Source organism: Tamandua tetradactyla, chromosome 14 (assembly GCF_023851605.1).
Source record: "Tamandua tetradactyla isolate mTamTet1 chromosome 14, mTamTet1.pri, whole genome shotgun sequence".
Taxonomy (NCBI): domain Eukaryota; kingdom Metazoa; phylum Chordata; class Mammalia; order Pilosa; family Myrmecophagidae; genus Tamandua; species Tamandua tetradactyla.
The window spans coordinates 48292918-48304833 of record NC_135340.1 but is presented as its reverse complement, the minus strand read 5'-3'; the positions used below and the strand labels follow the sequence as shown (position 1 = coordinate 48304833).

Below are 11916 nucleotides of genomic sequence, written 5' to 3'. Positions count from 1 at the left end.
TGTACTTTTTAAAACAATACTCATGATATGGTAGTAGAATCAGAACAGCCACGGTTATGGACTAGGTCAATATTCTTGTTATGATTTAGCACTGTTTTATTTACCATCCGAAAGCATATTTTTATTACTTGCTACAACATGACAATAACTCCAGTTTTGAATGGTGCATATTTCTCATTATGAATCTGAATACACAGAATTTGTTTGCTTTGTTTTCAGTCACTGCACTGTGTTAGACTGGTGTATTAAAAATAGTATGACATATTTGCATATTTATCTGTATTAAAAGCCTCATGAAACAGTTATTGCAGATACACAGCTGTTGCTTTTTAAGTATTTCTTAAAGGAACCATAACGTGTCTCCTATATAAAATGTATAAATTAGAAAGTTGCAAAGTTTTAACACAGGAAAACTTGTTCTCAAAGGAGAGGAATTTAAAGGGGAAGGATTGTACATTTTTAGTCATTTCCAAATGATTAATTTTTAACCTAAAATGATAAATTTGTTTCTTTGCCAACTGAGACATCATACATTGTAAGCAGAAAGTAATTCTGGAGGAGCCTGCAAATTATGGCTGCATTTCAGCCTAGAAACTGTTTACTTTGTTGCCAGAACACATAAAAGGGTGCAGCTTTAACAGAAAAGAAGACTCCTGACTTTCAAATGACGATTTGTGTTATAATGTAAAGATTTTATTTTTAAACAGCATTTTCCATATCTTTATGAAGAGCAATAGTAATATCTTTATGCTATTATCTTAGCATAGTATCTTTTAGAACACTGAAAGACCCAAATTGCAAAACAATTCTATTCCATTTCATTATTTTCTCTAGACTTTTAATATGGACTCCTTTGGTTTTAAGAAAACATGTATTTTTTTCAACTCTACAATCATATCACTTTTGGTAATTCAAATGCAGATTAGAAGTTCTCATTTCAATATCTAAATTACTGAATTAATATCTGAAAAAAATAAATTACTATTTGTTGAAAACACCTTTTAAATACACTTGAATCAAAGATTGTATGTTTCAAGGTTGAGTTTCCCTACCTTAGCTAAATAAAGGTGTCCTAAGAAGAGGGGATTTTCATATATTAAGTTAAAATTTTGCCACTTTACAGCTCTAATCCTGTTAGAAAAGATGATTTCTGTCTAACTTAATCAGCAAGAGGTCTTTATTGCCTTAAGTATTAATTGATTAGGTTCTCATTAAGGTCAAAGGTACACTTGGCTGATCAGAGACAGCCAATTAGCACATTGTCAGCGGTGCTTACTTACATTGACTGAACATAATGGTAGTTATTTGACTGTCAGGGCAGGTCACTGAATCTTTTGTGCACTTTGCCCTCCAAAAGGGCAATAGTCATTCAGACACCAGAATGCATTCATAACAAAGATTTGGTTTATTACTTATCGACTTAAATCACTCTTAGAAACAGGTGTTTCATTCTCCTTGGACAAATGATATATCACTTCTTTGTGAAATACTTGAGGTCAGGTTGAAATCCTGTGAATGATTGTGTCTGAAGACTTTTGTTCAGCAAGCAGCTTGTACTTGAAACTCTAAATAGCTTTTGAAGAAGCAGCCTGAACCAATGACTCTATCCCTTTGCAGTAGAGACTTTTCTCCTGCTAAGTGACTCTGATGTAACTGCAATGAGCTGGAACAGGTTGGGGACACAGGTGCAGAAGAAATGCCTCTGGGGCTTCAGTCTCAAAGTTGAGGGTTAGAATCACATTTGAGTCCCACCATAATGAGGACATTGGTTTGCCGTTTAAATATGCTACTGCTGACGTGGAGATTGGGTATTTGCTCTAGAACAAAAGGAAAATAAAAATGTCAAAGTTATATATAAACCAGTAATCTAAAATAGAAAATCTGCCTATTATTCCTATAATGTTTACCATACAGCATTACACCCTATATGTAGGGTGGTGATAAACTAGTTATATTTATTACCATTTCATTTTATTTTTTCTATTTACTCTCTTCTATTTAAACTTAGCATCATTCTTCCTTATATTTTCTATTATCACTGATGAGCCTATGAGTTAGATTATAAGGAGAAAATACTTTTATTTAGCACATCACTTTTACAAGCAAAGCTGTGCCTCTAAATCAAACTAGAAACCCATGAGTCAGCCTAGATTTCTTCTTTTTATACTCTGCCCACTCCCAGATATCTGTCCCATCAAACATCACATTCCGTCAGTTCTACTTGCTGAATATCCTCAGTAGAATCAAAGGCTCTGCACTCTATTGTTATTCTAACCCCCACCCCTTTTTTATTCTACGGTAACAGCTGCAATTCCCTTGCCTCATTCTTATCTACTCTCTCTGGCTTTGTGTTCATCCAGAAAATTCATGAGAGCATGGATTGCCGATTTTATTTTAATCTATTGTTTTATTTTAAACAAAGAAATCCATGAATTGATTGGAAGTAGAATGTTTTTCCTCATTCTTTTTTCTGTTTTTACAGTGTTCGCCATGCCTTGTAGTATTTGCTCTTGGCAGAACCTCCCCCCGTAGTGTTGTTTCTGAAATGAATTCCTTTGGCAGATATTTATTGAGCATCTACTGCATGCCAGGTTTTCTCCATCCTTCATGGGACTTACATGCAAGTTGGAGGAGGAAAAAAGAAGGATAAGGGAGATTGAGAATGGAGGTGGTGATGTAGGGAAGAAGTTGGAATTAAATATTGAGAATGCAGGTGGAGAAGTTGGAATTCAATAGGGTAGTCTTGGAAGGACTCATTGAGAAGGGTGTCGTTTAAGCAAAGACCTGTAGGAGGTAAAGGATTTAGCCAAACAGAGTATTGGGATAGGACAGCCCAGGCAGAGGAACCCGCCAGTGGAAATGTGCTAAAGTGGAGGTGTTTGAGTCTTGTCTGAGAAACGGCAAGGAGACTAATGTGACCGGAGCAAAATGAACCTACAGGAGAGTATTAGTAGGCATGGGGAGAGGGCCAAGGATCGTTCCAGGCTTTACCAGCAGCCATGGAAGGAGATTGATGATGACTCTGTGTACAATAGGGAGCCAGGAGGATTTTGAGCAGACGACTGACCTGATCTGACTTACATTTTAAAAGAATCACTTGGGCACTGTGTTGAGCAGAGACTGTGATAAGGGTAGAAGCACATGAACAAATTAAGGAGTTATTTTGGTAATTCACATGAAAAATGAGAGTAGCTTGAATCGGAGTGGTAGCATTGAACTTGGTGAGAAGAGGCTGGATTCTGAATATACTTTGAAGGTAGAACCAATTGAACTCCCTGGCAAAGAAAAAGGAGGGGATTAAAGTAAGAAAATAGGCAAAGAGTCCAAGATTTGGCGCTTGAGCAACAGCAAAACATAACAAGGTTAAAAATTACACTCTGTTCTCCTAAAGGCTATATGTCAGCTGTGCTTATAAAGCTATTTAAACCTCTCTTTAACCATCTGATACTTAGAAAGTGAAAACACAGACAGTTCTAACTGCCCTATGAATGCTCTTGGCAAATGTAGAAAAGCCCTATAAATGTTCTTGGTAAAACTGGTTTACAACCAGTCACTTCTGGACCACCTCTAGAACTTTTGAATATCCTACCATCAGTAGGAAGATCCTTGGGACTCACAGAAGAAATTGAAGACATGGCCCTTCTCTCCTTTGAGCTAAACATCTGCCTCACCATTAGAAGACCAAGGCCCTGGCTGGGTTTCAGTCTTAAGCTCAGGGCCTGAGCATGGGAGCAGGTGCTTTTGCCTAGCCTTAGAGCTCTGTGGCATAAAATGCGTTCCAGGTGGGACTTTCCAGGTAAGATGGCTTTGGGGAAATGAGGCCCAGTATAAAATATTAAGTTTCAAGGCAAGAGCTCAGGCTGACACTAAGAATGAATCAAAAGGAAAACACACACCCACACATCCAGCCTAGACATCATGTATATTTTTCTAGCTAATTTAGAAAGGATTCTTATATATCTCTATTTTCCATAATTTAAGAAAAGCCTCACTATAGCCCTCAAGCACTAACAATAGAGTCTAGTGGGGAGGGGAGAGATGAAGAACACATATAAAGAAAAATACAAGTGAGTGTACACAAGCACAAAAATGTGTGGTTTGCAAAAGTTCATATCTGCAATAAATTATCTCTACTATCGCTCTTTGTTCTTTATGTACTTGCTTTGCTCTCATTCTAGGTAACTACTATGAACAGCATTTCATTTGATAATTAAAAACTTGTGTTGACATAACTTTTTTCCTAAATTTGTTTAATACAAAGTAAAGCTTTGAAATGCAAATACTTGATCATTTCTCCTGCCCCCCAAAAGGTTTAGAACATAGGAAACCTTGAGTCACTCCCAGAATCACCTAATGCCAAGAAGGTGTAGGAACCCCAGATCTAATTCTCAAAGAGATAAGGAATAGCTGAAGATGAAATACAGACTGTGGACAAATTTAATTCTTTCCTAAATCAAGTTTTCATAAAATATTTTCATTTCTTTGAGTGAAGTTAATGAATGTCTCTAATAATTGATACAGTCCATTGTTAAAATTCCATTCGAAAGCACTCTCATGTCAAATATAAATTATTTTGTTGTTAGGTTTAATTTTGGAGAATCCTGTTCTCTGTTCTTTGGCATTAGAATACATTGCAATTACTGAAGACCAAAGAATTATGAAGCACTGTCTAAGCATTCATGCTAAATATGAAGATTATAGCACGTTAAAGAAGTAAAATTTCTGAGAGCACATGGGGCTTGGGTTTAGAAAGATTTTAAACAGAAAATACAATATTCAATTTAAGAAGGAAAGGAAGGAGATATGACATGCTTTGGCAGTAGCTTAGGCTCTTATTACAAAGAATATTATTCTAACCATCTTCATAATTGAACCTATTAATACTCTTGCCTGTGAACAGAAAAGCGTATTTCCTGTATCTATATGGGTACATTTCTCTGAGACTAAGCAATTATTTGTAAAAGGGGAATTGATTAGAAAATGGATCATATTCTTTTAAATGACCTTTTCCCTGCCCCGTGAATCAAAGCCTCAGTCAGCCCCAGGCACTCAGCAATGGGTCAGACCGAACTTGCTCATATTTCTTTCACTCAAGGACAATAACCCATAATCCTGGGTCAAGCATATTGGCATCTTACACCTCCATCTACTCAAGTTGATCGCTAACAAAATTCTCAATGTTTTTCTCTCCATTTGTCTGTGAAGAGAATTTTCATTTTGAATTCTTCCAGTTTAACAGAGGGAAAAGGTTAAAAAGAAAGTCAACCCCCACTCAAAAAAAATTTTTTTTTCCTACTGAATGGGAGCCAAAAGCTCTGCCAATTTTGCGCTCCTATCTCCAAGTTGTAGTTTGACCCTTCATATGACCAGTGGGGCTTGTTGTACAAGATCTATCTGGAAGCCTTTCGACAAGTGCTATCTTTGTCCATATTTCAAAACACTCACAGATATTTTATCATTAATTAGTATTCATATTATGTCTCAAACAATCTGTTCAAGAATAGGGGAAGTGAACTAGTTGAACAGCTCTTCTGTTTGTCTTGTAATTAACATGGATACTGTATGTAGAGCCAAAGGCCTTGAAGGGGAGGAGATGGACAAACGTTTGGTAGGTAAGTCCTGGAACACTTAGAAGCTTACCTTTTTAGGAGGCTGGGCTTCTCCAGAAAACTGCGCTTGGCAAACAGGGTGGGGAGACACAGTCCTCTTTAAAAATAGACCCATGCCTCTTTGATTCACAGCATCCTGGATTTGCTTTTCATCATGTTAACATGCCACTTGGGAGCTGGCTGGACTCCCTTGTTCAGTGACATATATTTCATAGTGTTTTTTTAAAAACCCATTTGTTCTTTCAACCACAACATGCTTTGCATTTCTCTTTCAAATTTGAGGGTGTATATATAGATTGATCAAAACAATATTTTTAACATTCCAAACAGTTTAGAAAGATAGTGGATGGGTGTCAGTTAATCTATTATGTTTCTCTCTCCCGCCTCCCCCTCTTCAGCTGCTAATCTTAGAACTTGTGTGCCAAATTGTGTAAGATATTCTTCCAATAGCTACATGTGTGACTCTTTTGTGAGCTCTACAGACAGTTATGAGGACAGATTTGGAGTTGCATATGGGACTGTCACATGGTTTGATTGCCTTGTCTTCCAGGCACTGCAGTTTCTGTTCACTGAGCTTTAATACTGAGTTGTGTTAAAAGTTCAGCAAAGTCTCTATTAAGGAATTTACTCATCCCAGTAGTGGGGAGAAAAAAAAAGTTTTTACTTACCACTGCTCTGTATTTGGCATTTTATATACACTGAACAATTCATATGCTTATTCTTTCCAACAGTGAAAAAAAAAAAGCACAAAGCTTTATCACAAAATTTTTATGAAAATCAGAAGAGAGTTAAGAGCCTTTATGACCCTCTTTGCTCTTTTGGAGCAAGATCTAATAGATGCCTCAACAGAAAAAGGAAGCAGATGCTTTGTAAAAAAGGTCTCATTATAACTCATGTCCAATTATAGAGGCTGATCCATGGAAAAAAAAATATGATCTATCAACTGTTAAGAACCTAAAAACTTCTATCTTTAGTCGCTGAAATGGATAAGGTGCAAATTCATTTTCAACTTCACAGCCACGTATTGAAGTAATTCTTTCAGGACCCAAAGCCCTTGACTCTGCATCCCACTGACCCACAGGGCTACCCTGGAGGGACACACAGTTGTAAAGTTTCTATTTAAGAAAAATAGATTTTTCCTCATCTCATTTCAAAAGACTCTGAAGAATAAATAATGTCCTAGTGATATCTGCGTCCAATAAATTAGGACATAGATTATGATACTGTAAAAATGTTAACCACATACACCTGAGACCTAATTATTTTAAGACCCCGCATGTATGGTCATTCATCCTTGTATTAATTTTACCCTATAAAACAAATACAGTGGTTGATTTTTCAGAGCTGCAATTTTATTTGGTCCATGAGTAAGCTCAGTCAATTTTGTTGCTCTAGGGCAAAGTCTTAATTCAGAAAGAACGATGTCTATCATTTATTGATTGCCTACTCTGAGACTAAACTTTATATAATAGTTGTTTTATGTACATTATATCCATCCTCAGAATAGCCCATCAAGGTAAGTATTATCTCTTTTTTTCCAGTTGAGTAATAAATGGAGAAATTACTTGAATGAAGAGAGAAGTATGTTTTCTTATCCCGGACCTTAATTTCCTTTTCCTGTTTTAGGTTGGAGAAGTCCTATACCTAGCTGGGCAGATTGCCCTAGTACCTTGTACAATGCTCATGAGTAGTGGAGTACATGCAGAAGCTGCCATGTCCTTAGGCAGCACCCTGAAAATCCTGGAGGCTACGCATGGAGAAGCTGGGCTTCACCACACCCTAATGGCTCACTGTTACGTAACGAGCAGCAAGTTCATTGCGACTGCTCTGGCTACCTGGCAGAGGAACTTAAGGACGCATAAAAAGGTACCTAGAATATGCTTTTTCCTTTTTTTTTGCACGGGCAGACACTGGGAAACGAACCCGGGTCCTCCGGCATGGCAGGCAGGAATTCTGCCTGCTGAGCCACCGTGGCCCGCCCTCCAGAGTATGCATTTTATTTCTAATCTGTAAAAGAACAATTTATTAAGAGGTTTTCTTCAGGCAATATCAAGCCTTTCTCAGTCCATTTCATAGGGGTTTCAACTAAATCTGGCTTAATAAGGTTTCACTGAGCTGTTGTGTTCTGCCTCGTAAGTGGCTGTGCACAATTGAGAAGGAAAATTGTTTAATAGAAAGTTATAGTCATCACTAACTTTATCTTAATTCCCCAAAGCAGTAAGTTAAGAATTCTTTAAGAGCAGCTTAGAGCGCTTAGAAAAATGTTGAAAAATACTCTGTTTAGAAACATTTCTGCCCATATGTCACACTATACTTTCTGGGAATGGAAGGAAGGGTGGTTAACTTTCTGTTATTTTGTTCACTTGGGGGTGAGTTTTATCTTATTTCTCCAAGGACACGTGAAAAGAGCCTCATCTTTCTATTCTTCTCAAATGTTTGACAGTTTTTGGTTTTCAGTGTGAGATCTATACCCTAGTTTCAGATTGTGCCCCTTAGAGCACCTACAGACATCTAAAGTAACTTCTTAAATGTATTGATCTTAGCTGATATCATTATTTAAACTACTCTCGCATCAGAAGTAATATGATTTTAAAGAAATAATGGAATGAGCTGATCATTGGAATTGATCCCAGGAAAAACTTACTGGAATCTGTTCTTTATTGACTTTAAAAGCTCTATTGGCAATAAAATCATTATTTGCAAGTGATATTGTCTACAAATTGTTAATAGTAAACCCATGAGACTCATGTGAGCAACCAGTAAGACTCATAAGATTTAGCAAGACTGTTAGATAGAAAGAAAATATGCAAAAATCTTTTACCTTCTAAATACTAGCAGTAACCATTAGAAAAAAAATGCGAAAAATGATTCCATGTACAGTAGCATCAAAAACTGTAAGAAATTTCAGACCTCTATGAAGAAAACCAAAAATCCTTACTGCAGAATGAAGCTTTAAACAACAGGAAAGATACCCCATGCTAATGAGTGGAATAAATTTAAAGATTCTATTATCTACAATTTTATTTTTTTAATTTAATTTAATTAGAATCAAGTCTCATAGGGAATCAGCATAACGCAATAATTCTGAAGTAAGTATGGATGAATAAAGCAGGCAAAAGTAGTCTGGAAATTTTTGTCAAAAGAAAAGGAACTCTTACATGGCAGGTATAAAAATATATTGTAAAGATACATATTAAAATTGCGTATTTAAAAGACAAGGTAAAATCATATGGCAGTGATTTAGTAGATTGAAATGCTAGTGATCAATGAAAGGGAGGGGTAAGGGGCATGGTATGTATGAATATTTTTCTGTTTTCTTTTTATTTCTTTTCTGAATTGATGCAAATGTTCTAAGAAATGATCATGATGAATATACAACTATGTGATGATATTGCAAGTTATTGATTATATATCAACAATGGAATGATCATATAATACGAATGTTTGTGTTTGTATATTTTACACTGAATAATAAAAAAAAGACTTGAAAAAAAATACACGAAGAAATAGTCAAAAAAAAAATTCATATGGCAGTGTGTCAAAATAATAGAGACTAATCAGTAACTCCAAATTGAAATTTCTTATAAAGTTATATGCTTTCACATTTGTGGAGGTGTTAGTGATTCTTTTGATCAAACAGGAACACAGAAGTCATGCTGCCTGCTGCTGATTTGGTAAGTCTTATTTTGGAGATACCTTGTTTTCCATGAATAACCCTTCTATTTCTGTACCTGCTAACAAGGTGAAGTTTGGGTTGTGATGACAGTTTTTCTGAATCTAAAAGGGCCTCTAATTTGCAAGTATGAGAACCTTTCCTCTCCCGATGACTCGTGGGGTCTACAGAATTCTTGTGAAAGTTGCTTTCTTCAACTGATAGAGGGAAAATATTTCCTGGATTTGTACTTTATTTTTATTTTTTGCTGTGGCTGACACATTTAAATTTTAGCAATTTCACAGATTTTCCCCCCAGTGGCTTCATTTGGTATTCAGTGAAAGCTAAAAATAAGGTGACATAAAATTTTAAATTATTTAAGCTAAACTTAAGGTTTAATATCAAGTAAACATATTTATTCGTAATGTATTTCTTCTCACTTATCCAGAGATGTGGATCCCAATTTGGAAAGTGTTTCACCAAGGAAACAATTTGTAGGATACTTTTCAGGGAGCCCAGTGGGCAAAATAAGTGCTGGCCAGCTTTATAGATCTTGAAAACGAAGGTAATTTCTCTAAGTACGCCAATCAAACTCTCCTCACATCTAAATTTAATGCACATTATCGAATCAAACAGAATATTTAAGTATTCCAGTTAGTGGTATTTAGATTCCTGCTTAGTTCATGTCAATTTAGGTGCTGTTCATAATAATTTGCTACAGAATCATTGTATGACATTCTTTTGATGTTCTAATGTAGTGATCTGTAGCTGAAAAAACGAGTTTGGGAAAATATTATTTTGCTGAGTTGAAATTTATAGCAAGAATCATAACTGTATCCAGTTTTGCATTAAAAGTGACTTGCTATCAGAAGTTAAATGATCATTTTATAGTTTTTTGCAAAGTGTAAGAAGGTGTTTTTAATATAATTGCCAATGCCCAAAAAGATATTTGAGCATTTTCATATAATTCGAGTATATCGTGATAGCTGTCATATTCTTTCCAGGAGTTTTTTGGTTCTCCCGTTTTCTTTGTAGGAAATTAGGAGAGTATGGACCTGACACACTGTTATTCAACATGCTGATACTTTTTAGACTCATAATGTTGGTTGTTAAAACTTTACTAAATTGACTTGACAGTTTCAAATTAAGTATCATCTTGTGTTTTTCCTTCCTCCATATCTTTTTAATGACAGTGTCTTATAATATGATGATTTTATGAGTGGTTTTGCTACCTCATTCATCAAAGTAATCAATGGGGAAAGGAGCCATATGGGTTGTGGTCCATTTGTATTGCTTAGGACAGATGTATTATTGATAAGTGAAAATATTCCAAATATTGTATACTCAAGGCACAGGGACATTGACTTCTAAATTTTAATACTTTAATTTCTACAATAACTGATAAATTAAATAATTCATTTGGTAATAATGTATCCATTTTATCGTATCAGTGCTAGCATTAATTTTAGCCATAATCAATGAATTAGCCTTTCAGCTAATACTTTTTTTTTTTTAACATGATAGGTATTTCTCTTTCTAAGGCTTCATGTTATTTATCTGATTTCTAACCAAGATATCACTTTGGTCTTGAGAATTTTAAAGCTGAAAACAACACTTAAAACAGAGAGTAACTTAAAAGCAGAATCCCAGAAGTGAAAGAAGGGTAGATTCCGTGGCAGGTCTTCCCCTTTTGTCCCATGGGAAGCAGAGAAGGAAGGGGAGATTTTCAGACTCTTTTTAACCTTGCATAAGTTTCTACCCTCATTACATTGCCTTAAATTATGTTATAGCTGTAAACCTAAGGACATAATGATGTGATTCAGGTTCTAACTATATTTTATTTTCTCAATTTGAAAATGAATCTTTCAAAGAGGGGTTACTGCTGCTGCATTATCGTCAATGCAGTGGCCTCCCAAATGTTTGGCATCAGTTCAAAATCATGTTAACACTAGTAGAAAGAAATGAAATGCAGCGTGAAAGAGAACTTCACTTTTTATTGTGTACACTTTTGCATTGTTTAAGTATTTACTGAAAGCATATAGCCATGCCTTATTTTTGCAATTGCACGGTTAAAAATTATAGATTTAGTCATTCCAAAACCTGTATTGCCATTGCTTTATTTTTTAAATGCTAGCAAACCCTAAAAATGTCTTTAAACACTTCAAAGAGCTCTAGATAGTATCTCCAGGTTGCTTTCTATTTTACTTATAAAGTAATGTAAATTCTTTATGGGTTGTGACCACTTTTTTCCATATTAAAAATCAGGACACAGGCAGGCAATGGTGACTCAGTGGCAGAGTTCTCGCCTGCCATGCCAGGGACCCGGTGTGCTTCTCTGTGCCTGCCCATGTTAAAAAAAGAAAGAAAGAAAGAAAGAAAAATCAGGACATGTTGTCCAAAAGTTGTTTTTTTTTTTCTTTTGCAAATATGGTACTGTGAAAGGGTATTAAAACTAAAGATTTTTACATTTAGTTATAAATTATCAAGTTATTGTTATTCATGACTGACATTATGAAATTTCCAGTATCTAGCATACTACCTTGCATCCTAGCAGCATGCGCAGTGTCTTTGTTATGTTGTTATGTTGTTGTTAGTGTCACTGTTGATGTTGTTTTAAGACTTTATTTCTCCATTCTTAAGTTTTGCATATATGAA

At 35.5% G+C, this 11916-nt stretch overlaps 2 long non-coding RNA genes across 2 annotated transcripts in view; one reads left to right on the top strand and one right to left on the bottom strand.

Annotated features, from left to right (window-relative positions):
• Window positions 1–1460: 1460 nt before the first annotated feature.
• LOC143655097 (uncharacterized) lies at window positions 1461–7379 on the bottom strand. Its single transcript, XR_013162042.1, has 3 exons — window positions 7175–7379; window positions 3082–3275; window positions 1461–1817 (listed from the first exon to the last, which is right to left on the bottom strand). It is a non-coding gene; the product is annotated as an uncharacterized LOC143655097 (long non-coding RNA).
• Window positions 7206–11916, top strand: part of LOC143655098 (uncharacterized) — a 96190-nt gene continuing 91479 nt past the window's right edge. The window contains exon 1 of the long non-coding RNA XR_013162043.1: window positions 7206–7475. This is a non-coding gene — a long non-coding RNA (uncharacterized LOC143655098). The remainder of the gene's footprint in view (window positions 7476–11916) is intronic.